The sequence below is a fragment of the Salvelinus namaycush genome, chromosome 38 (assembly GCF_016432855.1).
Source record: "Salvelinus namaycush isolate Seneca chromosome 38, SaNama_1.0, whole genome shotgun sequence".
Lineage (NCBI taxonomy): Eukaryota > Metazoa > Chordata > Actinopteri > Salmoniformes > Salmonidae > Salvelinus > Salvelinus namaycush.
The window spans coordinates 16,776,068-16,789,687 of NC_052344.1; the positions used below are offsets into that span (position 1 = coordinate 16,776,068).

Below are 13,620 nucleotides of genomic sequence, written 5' to 3' on the forward strand. Positions count from 1 at the left end.
TAGGATTTCTTTCACCAGAGGTGGGGGGGGGTCTTCCTAGGGCATACATCTATAAATCTATGAATAGGGGTGGACACACTTCCAGGATTACAACCTAGCTAGCTAGTTACCTTGGAGGTTTCTCGGACGATCTGACGTTTTAACGTGCCACTCTGATCTTAAAAGCGTCTCGGCAGACATTTGGTGCACCGCTGCTAAATGAATGTAGGACAAACACTGACATTTGATGTTCTTGCCAATGCTCTTTTATAGCTTTATTTGAGCACATATGTCAACACTTGACCATAGCGAAAAGGTTTTGCCTAGCTGCAGTAAGACAAACTTCAAAATTGCAAGTCAGTTGTGTCAATTTATTTTTACACAATACTACAGTATATGATAGCTACTTCTACAAGTGACCTACAATTAAGTTCTACATTTGGCAGAAACCCACCTGCTTTAAATAAGTAAGCTTCTCTCACAAAGATCAGGGTTAGCTGAGTTGTATCAGAGAGAGAGAAGGGAGAGAGAAAGTGAGAGACAGTATTTTCTCTTCTTGGGAGAAGCTTATGCTCCTTGAGATTATCACTTTCCCCTGCTGGGGGATTTGTCTCTGATCCCTTGTGCAGTGGTGGGTAGCCTAGCTATTTAATGACGCTCCCTTGGGGACGGATGATACAGATGTAGGATCTTAATTTGATCACCCTGTTGCAGGAGAACTTAACTGCAATGCAGGAAATGTAAAACTTGTAGTTTATTAAAAGCCTTCGGATGTTTGTAATTTCCACTTTAGATTTTTACTTACGAAAAATGTATCAACCCCTACAAAAATGTCCATTAATTATAATCCACATAATAATTCACATTTCCTATTGCTACAGGATTATTTTCCTGCTGTAGCATGCTGGCACTGTAGCAGACTAAGCAATATCTCTATTGCAGAGTAGAACATTTGCAGAGTACTGTAGAGCACTCATAGATTGCTCATTCTACCCACGATTAATTACCCAGGTAGTGCTGGCAAATACTGTGCACGCAAAACTCCCAAAGGATAACTGTCAAATTTGTAGGAATACACAGACATACACAGACAAAGCTGCACACAGCTACACACAGCTACACACACACACACAGTTAACAAAAGTGTTAAACAAATCAAAATATATTTAAAATTTGAGATTCTTCAAAGTAGCCACTCTTTGCCTTGATGACAGCCTTGCACAATCTTTGCATTCTCAACCAACTTCATGAGGTAGTCACCTGCAATGCATTTCAATTAATAGGTGTGCCTTGTTAAACGTTAATTTGTGGAATTTCTTTCCTTCTTAATGCGTTTGAGCCATCAGTTGTGTTGTGACAAGGTAGGGGTGGTATACAGAAGATAGCCCTATTTGGTAAAAGACGAAGCCCATATTATGGCAAGAACAGCTCAAATAAGGAAAGCGAAATGACAGTCCATCATTACTTTAAGACATGAAAGTCAGTCAATGCGGGAAATTCCAAGAGCTTTGAAAGTTTCTTCAAGTGCAGTCGCAAAAACCATCAAGCTCTATGATGAAACTGGCTCTCATGAGGACTGCCACAGGAAAGGAAGACCCAGTTACCTCTGCTGCAGAGAATAAGTTTATTAGAATTACCAGCCTCAGAAATTGAAGCCTAAATTAATGCTTCACGGCGTTCAAGTAACAGAGACATCTCAACATCAACTGTTCAGAGGAGACTGCGTGAATCAGGCCTTCGGGCTGCAAAGAAACCACTACTAAAGTACACCAATAAGAAGAAGAGACTTGCTTGGGCCAAGAAACATGAGCAATGGACATTAGAAATCTGTCCATAGGTCTGATTTTTGGTTCCAAGCGCTGTGTCTTTGTGAGACGCAGAGTAGGTGAACAGATGATAGGCAAGTCAGTTAAGAACAAATTCTTACTTACAATGATGGCATACCGGGAAACAATGGGTTCACTGCCTTGTTCAGGGGCAGAACAACAGATTTTTACCTTGTCAGCTCTGGGATTTGATCCAGCAACCGTTTGGTTACTGGCCCAATGCTCTAACCTCTAGGCTAACTGCCACCCCTAGCTGCTGCTTAGTGGGAATATAATTTGTTTTTCAACAGGACAATGACCCAACACAACTCCATGCTGTGTAAGGGCTTTTTTACCAAGAAGGAGAGTGATGGAGTGCTGCATCAGATGACCTGGCCTCCACAATCACCCGACCTCAACCCAATTGAGATGGTTTGGGATGAGTTGGACCGCAGAGTGAAGGAAAAGCAGCCAACAAGTGCTCAGCATATGTGTGAACTCCTTCAAGACTGTTGAAAAAGCATTCCAGGTGAAGCTGGTTGAGTGAATGCCAGGAGTGTGCAAATATATCATCAAGGCAAAGGCTGGTTACTTTGAAGAATCTAAAATCTAAAATATATTTTGATTTGTTTAACACTTTTTTGCTTAAAACATGATTCCAAATGTGTTATTTCATAGTTTTGATGTCTTCACTATTATTCTACAATGTAGAAAATAGTACAAATAAAGAAAAACCCTTTGACTGGTATAGTACTTTATTTAGTACCTTGTCTCCCCACTCTTTCATCCATACTGTGAGTGTCTGACTTGGAGTTGCCAATCTTCTTCCTTCACCCACCACCCCCTCCATGTTCCTTAGTGCTAGGTCCCTCTGTGGTGCTTTAGGATCAGCATGATTAGTACTGTTAATGAGCTGTAGCTTTCATCAGCAACAGCAGACTGACACATACACCACGTGTTGCTGTAGCCAACAGCAGACTGACACATACACCACGTGCATCCTGCAGGACCTCTAGGAAAGGCTGTGTTATCTCTCCTGTCAGCTGTACCAGCGTCTCAGTCAGGCGACCCGTCCTAATCCCATTATTAACGCCCCCCCCATTGAAAGAGCAACAGCAGGAAATAACACTAACGCTAGCCGGCCGGTGCCACGGAACCAGGGCGAACACAGTGAGTTACCCCCATCCACCTCTGGCACCGAGGCTGACACACCGGGAGAAAAGGTTGTCCAAAAAGACACAGCTCTTTAGGAAGCGCGACATGCACCTGGGAAAGCCTTCACCTGAAAAATCACAAAGTTCAATTAGTGGTTCAACAGTGCCGGTTGTCACGTTCCTGACCTGTTTTCTGTTTAATTTGTATGTGTTTAGTTGGTCAGGGCGTGAGTTGGGGTGGGCATTCTATGTTTTGTGTTTCTATGTTTAGGTTAGTGGTAATTAGCCTTATATGGTTCTCAATCAGGGACAGGTGTTTGACGTTTCCTCTGATTGAGAATCATATAAAGGTAGGCTGTTCACACTGTTTGTTTGTGGGTGATTGTCTTCCGTGTCTGTGTCTGTGCACCACACGGGACTGTTTCGTTTCTTCGTTCGTTTGTGTCGTCTGTACCAGTTCATGCGTTCTTCGTGTTATGTAAGTTCGTTTGTTCGGGTCTGTTTGACTTCGTTTATTATTTTGTATATTCTTAAAGTATGTTTAGTTTTCGTCTTGTTTAATAAATATTCATGTCGTATCACAACGCTGCGTTTTGGTCAAATCCCTAGGAGGAGGACACCCGTTACAGAATCACCCACCAACCAAAGACCAAGCGGCGTGGGAGAGCTCAACAGCGAAACCAGGACTCGTGGACATGGGAGGAAATATTGGACGGAAAAGGACCCTGGGCTCAGACAGGGGAATATCGCCGCTCTGTTGAAGAGAGGGAGGCAGCTAAAGCCCAGGAGCGGTGGTTTGAGGAGGCAGCAAGGAGACGTGGCTGGAAGCCTGTGAGTAAACCCCAAACATTTCTTGGGGGGGGGCTTAAAGGGAGAGTGGCGAAGTCAGGTAGGAGACCTGCGCCCACTCCCTGTACTTACCGTGGAGAGCGTGAGTACGGGCAGACACCGTGTTACGCAGTAGAGCGCATGGTGTCTCCTGTACGTGTGCACAGCCCGGTGCGGTACATACCAGCTCCTCGTATCGGCCGGGCCAGATTGAGCATTGAGCCAAGTGCCATGAAGCCGGCTCTACACATCTGGCCACCAGTGCGTCTCCTCGGGCCGGCTTACATGGCACCAGCCTTACGCATGGTGTCCCCGGTTCGCCTACATAGCCCGGTGCGGGTTATTCCTCCTCCCCGCACTGGTCGGGCGACGGGGAGTATACAACCAGGTAAGGTTGGGCAGGCTCAGTGCTCAAGGGAGCCAGTACGCCTGCATGGTCCGGTATTTCCGGCGCCACCTCCCCGCTCCAGCCCAGTACCACCAGTGCCTACACCACGCACCAGGTTTCCAGTGTGTCTCCAGAGCCCTGTTCCTCCTCCACGCACTCTCCCTGTGGTGCGTGTATCCAGCCCAGTGCCTCCAGTTCCGGCACCACGCATCAAGCCTCCTGTGCGTCTCCAGAGCCCTGTACGCACTGTTCCTTCTCCCCGTACTCGCCCTGATGTGCGTGCCCTCAGCCCGGTACCACCAGTGCCGGTACCACGCACCAGGCCTATAGTACGCCTTGAGAGTCCAGTGTGCCCTGTTGTTGTTCCCCGCACTAGCCTGAAGGTGCGTGTCCTTAGCCCGGTACCTCCAGTTCCGGCACCACGCACCAGGCCTACAGTGCGTCTCAGCCGGCCAGAGTCTGCCGTCTGCCCAGCGGCGCCTGAACTGCCCGTCTGCCCAGAGGAGCCTGAACTGCCCGTCTGCCCAACGGCGCCTGAACTGTCCGTCTGCCAAGCGCCGCATGAACTGCCCGTCGGTACTGAGCCTGCAAAGCCGCCCGTCTGCCATGAGCCTGCAAAGCCGCCCGTCTGCCATGAGCCTTCAGAGCCTTCCGCCAGACAGGAGCCGCTAGAGCCTTCCGCCAGACAGGAGCCGCTAGAGCCTTCCGCCAGACAGGAGCCGCTAGAGCCTTCCGCCAGACAGGAGCCGCTAGAGCCTTCCGCCAGACAGGATCAGCTAGAGCCTTCCGCCAGACAGGATCAGCCAGAGCCTTCCGCCAGACAGGATCAGCCAGAGCCTTCCGCCAGACAGGATCAGCCAGAGCCTTCCGCCAGACAGGATCAGCCAGAGCCTTCCGCCAGACAGGATCAGCCAGAGCCTTCCGCCAGACAGGATCAGCCAGAGCCGTCAGCGAGCCATGACCAGCCAGAGCCGTCAGCGAGCCATGACCAGCCAGAGCCGTCAGCGAGCCATGACCAGCCAGAGCCGTCAGCGAGCCATGACCAGCCAGAGCCGTCATCCAGCCATGACCAGCCAGAGCCGTCATCCAGCCATGACCAGCCAGAGCCGTCATCCAGCCATGACCAGCCAGAGCCGTCATCCAGCCATGACCAGCCAGAGCCGTCATCCAGCCATGACCAGCCAGAGCCGTCATCCAGCCAGGATCCGCCAGAGCCGTCATCCAGCCAGGATCCGCCAGAGCCGTCATCCAGCCAGGATCCGCCAGAGCCGTCATCCAGCCAGGATCCGCCAGAGCCGTCATCCAGCCAGGATCCGCCAGAGCCGTCATCCAGCCAGGATCCGCCATCCCTCAGTCCGGAGCTGCCGTCCCTCAGTCCGGAGCTGCCGTCCCTCAGTCCGGAGCTGCCGTCCCTCAGTCCGGAGCTGCCGTCCCTCAGTCCGGAGCTGCCGTCCCTCAGTCCGGAGCTGCCGTCCCTCATTCTGGTGTTGCCCCTCATTCCGGTGTTGCCCCTCATTCCGGTGTTGCCCCTCATTCCGGTGCTGCTCCTTATCCCGGTGATGCCCCTTAATTTAGGTGGAGTTATTTGGAGGGTGGTCATTGTGAGGGGGATAAGAAAGCGGGGATTTATTATGGTGGGATGGGAACCACGCCCAGAGCCTGAGCCGCCACCGTGGACAGATGCCCACCCAGACCCTCCCCTAGACTTTTGGTGGTGCGTCCGGAGTTCGCACCTTGAGGGGGGGGGGGTTCTGTCACGTTCCTGACCTGTTTTCTGTTTAATTTGTATGTGTTTAGTTGGTCAGGGCGTGAGTTGGGGTGGGCATTCTATGTTTTGTGTTTCTATGTTTAGGTTAGTGGTAATTAGCCTTATATGGTTCTCAATCAGGGACAGGTGTTTGACGTTTCCTCTGATTGAGAATCATATAAAGGTAGGCTGTTCACACTGTTTGTTTGTGGGTGATTGTCTTCCGTGTCTGTGTCTGTGCACCACACGGGACTGGTTCGTTTGTGTCGTCTGTACCAGTTCATGCGTTCTTCGTGTTATGTAAGTTCGTTTGTTCGGGTCTGTTTGACTTCGTTTATTATTTTGTATATTCTTAAAGTATGTTTAGTTTTCGTCTTGTTTAATAAATATTCATGTCGTATCACAACGCTGCGTTTTGGTCAAATCCCTACTCCTCCTCTTCGTCTGAAGAGGAGGAGGACACCCGTTACACCGGTCTACAATGAAAATCCACTGATGTGCAGGAACCCACTTTAATAGCTCTTAGAGCATTTAAATGACTACCTTACTGGAAGTTGGTTTAATGATGCAGTAGAGTCAGAGTACCTGTGGTTACGAAAATCTCTGAAGTCAAACTCAAGTTAACAGCGTATTGACAGATAGGCCTCCATCAAATATAACATTGCTCTGAATTTTCCCTGTCAGTATGGCTGATGCTTGCACTCCATATCAAGCACATTTGATTGGCAGGAAATTGATCATAAGATAGTTGAGTGTTAGAACCCATTGTGAATGAGGCTATGTTGTACTCCCAGAGGACTAACTGTTCTTTAGGGATTTGCATTGACATGTTATGTTAGATGTGGCTCTCTGGAATCGGCTGTCTTTCAAACCTCTCTTCTGCTTTACATTTCTCTCTCTCGTCACCTTCTTATCGTCACCCTCTTATATCTAAATCATAAGTCCGTCACGGTTTAGTCCCAAAAGATTATGCAACTCTTCAATCAGAGATGTCACTCTCACTTTATTTCTAACAGGCCTAGCAAGTCCTCCATCACAGCTGCCAATCAAACTCATGAAAAATTGACGAGCTATTTTATCAAAGTAATTGTGTGCACCAATACGATAAGATCACAACACCTTTAAAACAATTTCCCACATCTGAATAACAAGACTGCATATAAACCACCAGATCTAGTAATGGAATGTTATTGAAGCAAATCCCAATCATGGCATCTAAAGACGTCGCAGATGCACAAGCATGGGAGATTCTCTCCTCTTAGCACAAACCCATCTTATGGGTCGTTGGCAGGTACAGGATGTGTCAGAATGACATCCTAAATCTGGCACTGTATCTGCCACCTCTAATCCACAGGAAGAGACATAAAACACCTCCTGCTCTGACGCCTTCACACCTCCTGACGCACAACGTCTGCTTTCTGATTTATTTACCAGCTGACAGTTCTATTAAGAGTCATGCTATGCTGATCATTTGGGAGCAGGGTTTGAGAAAGCACACATTTCATGCCTGGCAGGCACACCATCTAACTTCCTGATGACTGCATTGGAGGCTTAAATGTCCATTGGCTCATTGTACATAACATTACTCTCTAAAAGGATGGCGTGTGTGTGGCTGACAGCGGGGCCTGGTCCGGTGCTTTGCTGAATGGGGAGGGAACGGAGAGAGGGATGAGTTAAAGAGGAGAGAGATAGAGGGGTGGGCCCTTTTTCTCTCTGTCTGGAGTATACTGTGGGAGAGTCTCTGATCTGTGGAGTGTGCTGTGGGAGAGTCTCTGATCTGTGGAGTATGCTGTGGGAGAGTCTCTGATCTGTGGAGTGTGCTGTGGGAGAGTCTCTGATCTGTGGAGTGTGCTGTGGGAGAGTCTCTGATCTGTGGAGTGTGCTGTGGGAGAGTCTCTGATCTGTGGAGTATGCTGTGGGAGAGTCTCTGATCTGTGGAGTATGCTGTGGGAGAGTCTCTGATCTGTGGAGTATGTTGTGGGAGAGTCTCTGATCTGTGGAGTATGTTGTGGGAGAGTCTCTGATCTGTGGAGAATGCTTTGGGAGAGTCTGATCTGTAGAGAATGCTTTGGGAGAGTCTCTGATCTGTGGAGAATGCTTTGGGAGATTCTCTGATCTGTGGAGTATGCTGTGGGAGAGTCTCTGATCTGTGGAGTATGCTGTGGGAGAGTCTCTGATCTATGGAGAATGCTTTGGGAGAGTCTGATCTGTGGAGAATGCTTTGGGAGATTCTCTGATCTGTGGAGAATGCTTTGGGAGATTCTCTGATCTGTGGAGTATGCTGTGGGAGAGTCTCTGATCTGTGGAGTATGCTGTGGGAGAGTCTGATCTGTGGAGTATGCTGTGGGAGAGTCTGATCTGTGGAGTATGCTGTGGGAGAGTCTCTGATCTGTGGAGTATGCTGTGGGAGAGTCTCTGATCTGTGGAGTATGCTGTGGGAGTCTCAATGGGCTTCCAAAGAGCTGGAGAAGTGAGCCGGCTTTCATCAGCCCCATTCACAACTCCTCTTGATGTCCCACCACACTACTACTGCTGTCCTCTAAAACTCTGACTAATGAGTGTGTGTAACTGGAACTCCCATTTGGTCATGTTACATCATCTCCCAAATCATCTCAGGCCCAGCCAGCCAGTCCATCACGCTACCACTGATAGGAAGGATAAGAGCTGGTTGATGTTATTAGCTATTGACTTTAGTGGTACTATGACACACACAGCAACTGCCCACTGGCTTAGTGCACAACCTTGTAAAGTTGTGAGTGGAGAGGGAGGCTAAATAAGCTCTCATTTATGGCAGGTCATATTCAGTTCAGAAAGACATTGGTGAAATATGTAGCCTGGTCCCAGATCTGTCTGGGCCCCGAGCTTGAACTTCTAATGGCATGGCTTTCTTCCTGACCTCATCTCTTGATAGTACTTTTCAGCATCAATATTTTAACTCTTCTCTCTGTTTTTTTCTCCAAATCCTTCTTTGTGACCATCACTTTCCATGTTCTTTAATGTGCTTTTATCTTTTCCTCCCTGCTGGTCTTCATCCCATCCCTTAGTTGACATCTCTTATCCACCTCCTCTCTTTCCCCCAACAAGGCGTCTCTCACTTGCCTCTATTTTAAAGAATTGTGAGAAATGGAGAGCCACACTGTGCAAAGATCCCCAACAGCCACAGTACTGTATGAGTGCTGAACAGACTGTGTGTATTTAAATGCCAAATCATGCAATCTCATGCATAGGCACGAGTTGGCCCACACCTATGATAAATTAAAGACACGGTAAAGAGAGCACACACACACGCACACACACACATACACACACACACGCACACCTGAATAAATAGACAAACAAACAGTACTGCCTGTAAGCAGCAGAGGAGCCAGACGGTGACAGCAGCTGTCTCCCATTAGTGGAGCTTTGTGCTGTTCTGTTCTGCACAGAAACCTCTGGATCAATAAACCACGAGGAACCAAATGGGCCTTTTAATGTTTGATGCTAATGCCAGCTTCTGTCTCAGGGGGCCCATTGGACCAGTACTGAGTGCAGCAATGTGCGGCCACTTACCCGTACGGGCAGCCTAGTGGTCCAAACAGAGCCAGGAAACAGGTCGTTGAAATGCCTCCACAACACACTCAAGAGCCCCCCTGGTTCCTTTGTTTGCTTGTGGAAGCCATATCCAAACTGAGCATGGAGCCCCTGCCGAATACATGAATGATAATCACCTTCCTGTGTGTTCAGGCATTTGCCTTGGTGAGGGTCGGAAATAGGGATGGTCAGCGGAGTTCTTGTTTCCATCCAGGATGGCGAGCCGAGCACCAATCTGCTTCCTCACTAGAGCCAGACAGGCAGGCATTGTCATGCTGCCAGAGCCGACCCATCCATCACATCCTCCACTAGAGTGGAGAAGCGCCTGGCATTTGGTGGAAGTTGTCACAGGATGAGTGTGATTATCATCGACCGACCATGCAGTGTGGTTGTCATGGAGGGGGCTGCCTGTCAGTTTTAGTTTGGGAGTTAATTGGTCCACAGTGAGGGGGTGGTCAAGGCGATGCAAGGGGGAAGGGAGCGAGAGGGAGGCTGGAGGGAGGCAGGGCGGATTGTCCAGCTGCTCCAGTTTGCAGACAACTACTGAGTGCAGACTGGGCATGTCTACCTGAGAAGTGCTGTGTGCAGTGGGCCAGTTAAGCAGATTATTCAAGAGTGTTAATCGTAGTAAGGAGACTTCTTTAGGTATTGTATTGCTGCAGCCTGCAGGGGCGGGAACATGTCAGTTGGTTTCATGTACATTTCCTTGAAAACACACCTGCACAGAAGCAGACATTTTGAAAGCACTGTTCTAGCGTTGCTGTTCAAATGCCTGCAGGTGGATTGTTCTCATCAGATGTTCAGCCTCTCCTCTGCTTTTAAGGAGAGGTGCCTCTTCGCTATGTGCCGTCTTTGACAGACACTCACAACAGCCAGTTACTCCTGGATAGAAGTCTGACTACACTGAGCCTAGAAGGATTTGACAATCAAACCTGGGATCTGTGGCTGCAATGAGAAAATAAAAGTACACTATATTTCCAATTACTACTCCCCAGGAACGTCTTAATAGCCAATTTCACAGTGACCTCAACATGACATATCTGAGAGAAGGAGAATGGAGAGAGATAGAGATTCAGTGAGTGAGTTGAATGAGGCAGAGATTGCCTGAATGCTGATGATGCATGTCATTGCCACGAGCAAAGTGCTGTGATGGATCAATAAAAGACAAGGAAGCAATGAGCAGCCAACAGGCCCCGAGCATTCAGACCTCTCATTGTCATCGCCAATGTTGACTCCTCCCCACACAGCACTCCATAAAGCCACGCTCTGCAGCCTTGCGGTATGGTACATTGTGATGTCATATTTCTTGACAGAGCCTATGGGGGGGGGGGGGGGGGCACAGACTGTTGAGTTCATAAAACATATTTGTCACCTGTATTTTTGGAGAATCTCATTGGTGAAAAGGCCCCGTTACTTGGCAGAGATCATGAAAAAAAAGAATCTTAATTTAAATGACGTAAATATTTACAATATGTTTAGTAAAGTGTGTTTTTAGGCATCATACAGGCCATGTTAGTCAGTTTGTTGATCACCCCCTGTATAGTCTGAACATGATCAGATCTGTACCGGATTATGAAGACCGTATCCAGAACATCTCAGAGTAGGCCTGCTGATCTAGGCTCTGTCCATATAATCATACTCATTATGATCTAAAATGCTAAACTGATCCTAGATCAGCACTCCTACTCAGAGATCATTTTGTGGATATGGGCTCTTCCCTGTGAGAGAGGGAAACCAACCAAGTGGTTACCACTGACTCACTCCCACCACTGAGCGATAAGCAGTGTCTTTCTTTCATGTGGAAAAACAAGGTGCTGATATGAACACCCAGGCTGTGCTCATTGGCCAGGGCTTCTGTTTTAACTCAGTCTGGGATGAGAATGCTGTGGAATTCTCTAGATAATCTCCATGCTGGTGTTTATGTTCAACGTGAATTTACAGAGAGGCTCCTGCAGCTATACAGATGGATGGTGTTGTGGTTCTCAGACCAACATCTGTCAAGCAGCATTAACACCATTCATTATGTTTTTTAATCAGTGGTTTGTGTTACAGAGATGAGTTGAAGGATCATTGCCTTTGATTGATCACTGGTTGATTGTATGCACCCGCTTTAAAGCCACAATCTAGAGTCTGTGTGCATTCTTTACCAGCTTAAATTCTGCAAAGTAACTTTCACTGTGATGCTTTTTACAAGCTTGGGTAAATTCTGATGTATGAGAGAGCATTACATGCAGACTACACCACGGGAGTACGCCACTGGGATTTTGTACATCTGACAAAATGCAATCATGACATGCAGGTTAAAACTCAAATCAACTGTGCATCAATTATATTAATTTTGGGTGGCTCCAAACACATGAAACATTAATGGATATTTAGCTGGGAGATTAACATTGGGTTGTTATTTTACCTAACATTCATATGGTCCTCCTTTAAGATGGTTCTTTGTAGAATTTTGACCTGGAGTCATACATAATCTTGTGTTTCTCTACTCCAAGGATTCATCTACAGATAAAACGGGAAACCTAGTTGGTGTTTAGTTATTTTTAATTAATCTCTTATCGTGTGTTTTTCAAGCATCTATGTGGGTTTGTATCTTCCTGACATACAATAAGGAGGGGACTTGCAGCACCTGGATAATCTCAAATAGAACCACGTTTGCGCTTGACAGATGCGTGTGTTAATTCATTTTTGCAAGGCTTGTACATGCAACTTGGCCGGTGTGGTTTGCGTGTCTGGCTGTATTTTTTGTGGTTGTCTTTGCTCCATTAATATATGTTTTAAAGATAGTGCGACAGTGTTTGATGATTTAAGACGGATAAACGAACATGGCTGTCATCTGCAAGGAGCTTTTGCTCATTTTATAGAAATATGTTTGCTTAACCGACGTACTTAACCCCCGACATACACTTATTATAAAACTGACGTCAAGTATAACACTATAAACCACACTTAAAGCTAGAATCCTTAATTTAAATAATAGCAAAGGGCATCCCTGCCCGTTCTGCAAAAAATCTAAGGGATTGGGCTGGAGAAATGTAACCACTCTAAAATTCATAGACAGAGCTATAGATGCAAGGACTAACCACCAATGATATCGAATGCATAGTTTTAACCATGTTTTTAGGCCATACAGTGTTTGTTTACATTTACGTTGTTTACAAACATTGGAGTAAAACAAGCGTATATATTTAGGGTTCTGATGGGGCGAGACAGTTGAACTAAACTCATGAGGCATTTATCAGTTATATTCTTCAAGAATCAATTGGCAGCCTATAATTTAAAAGTCCAAGAATGGATGTAGCAACTAAGGATTCTAGCTTTAACACATTGTTATAATTGCCCCTACCTGGCTGATTGAACAGCTGGAATACAGAGATTTATCTCTTGTTGTAGAACTGCTGAAGTTCTGAACTCCTTTACCCTTCAAGGAATCAATATGCAGACGGAGGGAACTTACCCGCAGCCAGCTGCATCCAGCCGCAGATCTTGTAGACCGTGCCTGTGCTGCAGAAGAAGAATAACGTAAAGCAGCCGATGCATCCGATGACCAGCGCCATGGACATCCCGATGAAGAAGGACGCGGCTTTGAAGGCGTCGGAGGGGATGGTGCTGAACTCCATGAAGCTGCCCTGGCACGTCAGGTCCCGGGACAGCCCGTTTCCGATGCAGTAGTGGAAGAGGCCGAAGTAGCCGGCCTGCGGCGTGTCCATCCCGTCTCCGATCCAGTAGGGCTGGATGAAGCACACCACGTTGACTATAGCGAAGAGGATGGTGAAGATAGCCCACAGAACCCCGATAGCGCGGGAGTTCCTCACGTAGTTGGTCTGGTAGATTGTGGCAGCCTCGGAAGCGGGAAGCATGGTTGTAGGAGCCCCAGGCACCATCATTCAGTCTCTAAAGGTTTTTATATTTACGAACTGTTCACACACAGAGCTTTAATCAAGCACAGAGCACATCCCGGCCGCGTCAATGTGACATGATCTCCCCGACTAAACTGCTCCCTTCTGGGCGAGTGTTTAGCCTACTAAAGCCTCGCAGCTTGCACTGTGCTTGGGTCCGCCACCGTTTTCCTTATCTTTATTGAATGGTAGGCTGGGTATCCGAGAGATATTACGAATAATACTGAGGAGGAATCTTCTGAAT

The 13,620-nt window shown here is 47.4% G+C and overlaps 1 pseudogene; it reads right to left on the minus strand.

Moving 5' to 3' along the window:
• LOC120031870 overlaps positions 1-13,337 on the minus strand; it is a 59,870-nt pseudogene extending 46,533 nt beyond the window's left edge.
• Between the last annotated feature and the right edge of the window lie 283 nt (positions 13,338-13,620).